Genomic DNA, 6,000 nt, shown 5'->3' on the forward strand with positions numbered 1-6,000 from the left:
TATAAATTAGTTTAAAATTTTAAATCACATTTATTTATTTACTTGTTTATTTCGTGTGTGTGTGTGTGTGTGTGTGTGTGTGTGTGTGTGTGTGTGTGTATGTGTAGTTGGGAGGACAGCTTGCGGGAGTTGGTTCTCTCCTTCCACCGTGTATTTCCCAGGGATTGAACTTAGGTCCTCAGGCTTGGTGGCAAACACCTTTACACACTGAGCCCTCTTGCCCATCCAAATTAGCCTAACTCTTTATTTGACATTATGATACAGATGTTTTCCTTATTATAACTTAGCCCATGGGAGCAGTGTCTGCACACTTGGAAGCCCTTCTTCCCCCCAGGGCCTGGGAAGTCTTGCCTTTGACCTTGAACCACTCAGCCATGAGGACTTGAGCCCAGCAGGGTCTAGTGGTTCTACCACGTAGAGACCAAGGGGGGGATGATGTCTGCCTTCAGAAGACCTGAGGGCCAGGTCAGAGTGACCTCTCCACAGGACCAGCCAGCCTGTGAACTCCAACTTTCCTATCACTTCTTTGAAATGGGATCAGTAGCTTGCCTCACAGGATAGCTACCAGGCAAGTGAGCTGCCAGCTCAGTCCGAGTCTTGGTTTATTGGATTCACCAGAACCTTCAGAAGCCAATAACAGGAAATCCAGCCCAACAAAACTTAAACCATAAAGAGAATTTATTAGCTCACAGAATGGCAAAGTCCAGACCCAATGACCCAAGAGGGACACAGAACCTGAAGGACATGGCTACAGGCCTCAGCGGTTGTTGTCCTACCTGCCTACAGTTCTGGTCATCCCTTCCCGGGGAACATTCTTTCCAGTACTTCCCAGACCTTCACACTGAGGACAGTACCCCTAATGCTGGTAGCCCCAAGGGAAAACCCATTGGCCTGATTGCTCTGCAGAGGCCCAAGTGGCTAGGCCTGGCCCACACCCTCCTGTCTCAATGGGCATCCACTCACCTCCTAGGCTGTGAGTGGTTGAGGGTGGTATTCCCAAGAAGACTCAGGGGTGCTTTCATAAGAGAGAGGTAGACTTGGGGGGAGGGTAAACAGCGGTTCTGTACTTCATACAACACCATTTCCACTATGGCTAGAGTTTCTCAGAGCAGGAAGCCCAGCAGCCCCTGTGGGCTTGATATTCATGATCTACGGTGATGTGGCCAGAATTTTCCCTGGTCACTCTCTCCTCCTATGAGCCATGCACTAATGCATTTCTTTCAACTACCTATAGAAAGAACCACACCCTCAGGCACTCAATCCTGGTGACCATGAACTGGGAGGAGACTGGCCTTCAGTGACCTCAGCAGGTGACTCATCTCACCTTCACGGACATGGTCCAAGGTGTACTAAAGTCTCAGGCCCAATTGAAGTGTCCCATGGAAGGAGCAGAGTGGGTGGGAGAGCCAGTGGCAGGGAGAGGGCAGGATCTGGGACGAGGAGAGGTTGAACGTGATAGCTCTGAGATGGGGCTGGAAACCCCTATCCAGTCTCAACACCCAGGGCCCTGTCTATGTTCAGCAGGGAAGGAACAAAGACGTGCAGTAGGAGGTCTCCCATCAGCCCTGGGACGTGAGAGGCCAGGAGGGGCAGGTGCCCACTGGATCCACCCTGCTGTGTGTCCTGCAAGGGCATCCTGCTTTCTGCTCTTGTGCTTGCACGTAGTCCCTGTCCTGAGAGCTTACAAGCCACCCGGCAGGAAGTCAGTCCAAGCAGGGCAGTGAAGATGTGTCAGTAGCAAGGCAAGGCTCCGCTCCCCTGCAGAGGTGAGAAAGTCAGGAGACAGTGGTAAGGGTGCTAAGGGAGGGGAAGGTGGGGCAAGGAGCCTGAGGGCCCTTCCAGGAACTGAGGACACCACAGATACACACGAAATAGGGAGGACACCTGCTGTGAGAGGTCAGGTGTCCATCTAGGTGTTTGTGGGAAATCCCGGAAGTGGACAAGGGTGCTCAGGCCTCCTCATGAGGACTTCTGGGGGTTGACTCTGCTATGGATGGAGTACAAAGACACAGGACAGGAGGGGAAGGCAGGAGAACTGAGAGAGCTGTGAGGAGACCTGTTGTCAGGGAGTGCTCTCTCTCCTCTCTCCCTCCTCTCTCTCTCTCTGTATGCATCTGTCTGTCTGTCTGTGTATATACTGCAGGCAAGACAGGCCATAGGCTCCCTGAAAGAGGAATGGAATTTGAGGCTGCTGTGGAGACCCCCCGCAGGCTTGAAGGGAGATGTTGCCAGCTGTGGAGAGGACCTGGGCTTGGAACCATAGCCATCACAGGTCTGGAAATAGACTATACCAGCTGTGGAAAGGATCTGGGCCCAGACTAGGCAGAACCTCCAAATAAAACAAGTTGGGTACATCCAGGGAGGGACCAAGAGGAAATCACTGCTGAACACATAAGAAAGCCACATCTCCAGTGATGGTGACCTGTGAGTCGAACCATATGAGGACACACAGGACGGAGCTAAGAAGGTAACCCCACTTTGGATCACAAAGTCCTGCACCTAAGGTGTGCAGGGGAGGAATCCAGCCATGTAAGGTCCTGGAGGGCAGAGTCCTTCTTCAGAGCTGGATCAAGACAGCCACACCCATGGCATCCTTGGTCAGCTTTCAGATGGATCTGAATAACTTTCTGAGCTCCAGAGCTTTATGTGTAATGTTGGGGACAAGGGAGACCTGAGGACTCCTTGGAAGATCTCCCCCGGAAGGTTTAGCCATGTCATCCCCACCCCTACCTAGAATGCTGGCTTTGCACTATGAAGGCCAGAGAGATGTCACCACCAAGAAGTGACCTACACGATAGAAATGCGACAGGAAAGATGATGTTAAATATTAGAGAAAAAGATCTGTAGGTGAGTTCATACCCACTGAACTTAGTAATTCACTGCTGGCCCTCAGCCTAAGACAAAGGGCTTCTTGAGAAAAAAAAACACTATTTAATAAGCACATTAATGACATTTACACCATTCCACTCCAGCAGATGGTTAAGTAACTCCTGTTTGCCCCCACAGCCGTTTCTGAGATGGAGAAGAAAAGCCCCTTCTATGTGTAATGATGCACATAGTAGAACAATTGATATACTTCGGACTGTTGTTGGTGCTGCTTTGAGGTAACAATCATGCTTATTGGGAAAGAATTAGGGCAAGTAGAAAATTCAACACATTTCAACAGTGATACGGAATGCTGGGAATTCAATAAAAATATAACTTTCCCAGTAGAATTAAAGCACAATAAGTCGTAGAAACAAGCATCGTGTTAGAGAAGACCAACTGTGGTTCTCTTTCCACTCCCCAACCTTGAGACAGCAAGACCCATGGGCCACCAGGTCCCTCTGTGCAGTACTGAGAGCATTTAGAAGCTTGCTGAATGTGTGCCTGCAGAGGTGACCCCCTCTACTCACAGGGGTGACAATGAGCCCATGGACTGGGGGTCTGACCTGAACCTGAATGGGTACAGTGCAGAGAGGACAGGCTGGACCCCGTCCCCAAGGAAGAGGCAGCTGAGGGAGTGGACATGGGAGATGTGTGGGAGAGGCCTGTGGGAGTTTCTCCTTTCCTTGACAGATGACCTGCACTGGGTAAGACCAGGAGCTAGCACAGCAGAGCCAGATCCCGAAGAAGTCGTCCTGAAAGACAACTGAAACGATCATGGGGCGTGTGCCAGGCCCTGTCACATCCCAGAGAAAATGGAGAGCAGCAGGAAGCATACAGAACACTCTGGTGCTGTAATACAGCCCATTTGTCACATTGCATTTTCTTGGCGGGGCCTGGGGCCAGTGATGGTGGTGGTGGTGGTATGTGTCTGAGTGTTGAGAGGTAAAGACAGGCTGGGGAGAGACAGTGGCAGCTAGGAGGCCTAGAGGAAACCCATGCTGGAGGGCCCGAAGTGCAGAGCAGTGAAGAGCAGACAGTGGTCTTGTAGCTGGGCCAACAGGGCCCACCAGTGGCCACAGCTTAGCTTGGATCTTTGCTTAGGGAAAACTTACCAGACTGGTTGTGGTGGTGGCAGCAGGGATTGCAGTTTTCAGAAGGGAAGGCTTTCTAAAGGACAGAGATGGATGAGGCATCCCACCATGGGCTCCAGATGTGATTTGCCTATAGCTGTGGCTCATAGACTGTGCACAAGAGCCCCCACCCCACCCCCGGGGGTGCCTAGACTCTATACCTGGCTGTGGTGTTTCTGCTACTTTCCAGCTCTCTGACTGACCAAGTTATTACTTCTCTCTATGCCCCAGTTTTTCTTCTTTTTAAAGAAAAGTGTATTGTTCATCATGTGTATGCATGTATATCTGTGTCAGAGTATGTACACATGAGTGCAGTTGCCCATGGAGGCCAGATGAGGGTGCCAGATTCCCTGGAGTTGAAGTCACAGGTAGTTGTGAGTCATCCAACATGGGTGCTGGGAACTGAACTCCAGTCCTCTGCAAAAGCTGTACTCACTCTAAATCACTGAACCATCTCTCTAGTCCTCTAGCCTCAGGTTCTTCAAATGTAAATCAGAAGTAATAATAACATCATCTTTCATTGGGTTGTTTAGAGGATTAAATGAATTGCCATTGTTTTGATCACTGACTGTTGGAAATGCATTAAATGAAAGTATAAAATAGTGTGGGATATCTCCTCATGAGTTGTTGGTGAGGTAAGCCAAGGGCCCCCCAAACAATACAGACTATCACCGTTGCTCTTGCTTTTACACTAGAACTAGATGATAAGATCAAATCACCGAACATACCATATACTTGAGTTGCAGGACATAGAGAAATCAAATCCAGCTAGTCCTCATAGTGCTAAAAGGTACTAAGTACTGTGCAAGGAGTTGGGGGAGGAAAGCCATTTAATAGTCTCACCTAGCTGTGAACCCTGAGAGTTACACCACCAACCAGTAGTGGCATGACTATTGTGGGGGTAACCAACTGTTGTGGAATATTAGTTAAAGATGTGTTTCATTCTTTTATGCTGTGGAATATTTGTTTAATGATGCAAAGATGCATTGCATTCTTTTATGTTACATTTGTTTAACTCTGTGAAGCTGTGTTACTTTGCCTGCCTAAAACACCTGATTGGTCTAATAGAGCTGAATGACCAATAGCTAGGTGGGAGAGGGATAGGCGGGGCTGCCAGGCAAAGAGAATAAATAAAAGGAAAGAACAAGAAGAGGAGGAGCGAAAGGAAGAGAGGAGGATGCTAGGGGCCAGCCACCCAGCCAAACAGCCAGACATGGAATAAGAAGGAAAGAAAAGATATAGAGAAATAGAAAAGGGTAAAAGCCCAGAGGCAAAAGATAAACAGGATAATTTAAGTTAATTGGCTAGAAATAAGCCAAGCTAAGGCCGGGCATTCATAAGAAAGAATAAGTTTCCATGTATTTATTTGGGAGCAGGGTGGTGGGCCCCCAAAAGAGCAAAGAGTAAAAACAACCAACTACCACTAACCACTTTCTTATTGGCTTTTGGGCATGCTCCACAGGAGGAATTCAAAGCAGGTACTATAAACCTGGTCAAAAGCCCATGACCAGGGGGGTCACAGGCCTTGGAGAGGAACCCTGCTACTGTTGTTTTGCTAGATGGACATGGTGTCAAAGTGCCTTCTAAGGATTTGTTTCTACCATCAGTGCTGTTCTCAACCTTTGTCAGAGAAGCTTCTGTTTGCAGTGGGTGATGGGCAGTGCAGGGACTCAAGTGGTCAAAGCACTGAGAATAAGAGGCTGTTGAATGCCAAGTACTGGGGCTGGAGAGATGGCTCAGTGGTTAAAAGCACTGGCTGTTCCTTCAGAGGACCTGAGTTCAATTCCCAGCACCCACACGGGTGTCTTAAAACAGTCTGTAACTCTAATAACAGGGGGTCGAGCCCCATCTTCCGGCCTCTGGATGCACTAGAAATGCATGTGCATAGACATGTATGCAAGTAAAAAATACCCAGACACATAAGATAATAATAGAATGCTAAGTACTAACCAGGACATCTACATCACCCTCTCCAAGGCTCCAAGATCATTACGGAAGAGTG

This window comes from Peromyscus eremicus, chromosome 7 (assembly GCF_949786415.1).
Source record: "Peromyscus eremicus chromosome 7, PerEre_H2_v1, whole genome shotgun sequence".
NCBI lineage: Eukaryota > Metazoa > Chordata > Mammalia > Rodentia > Cricetidae > Peromyscus > Peromyscus eremicus.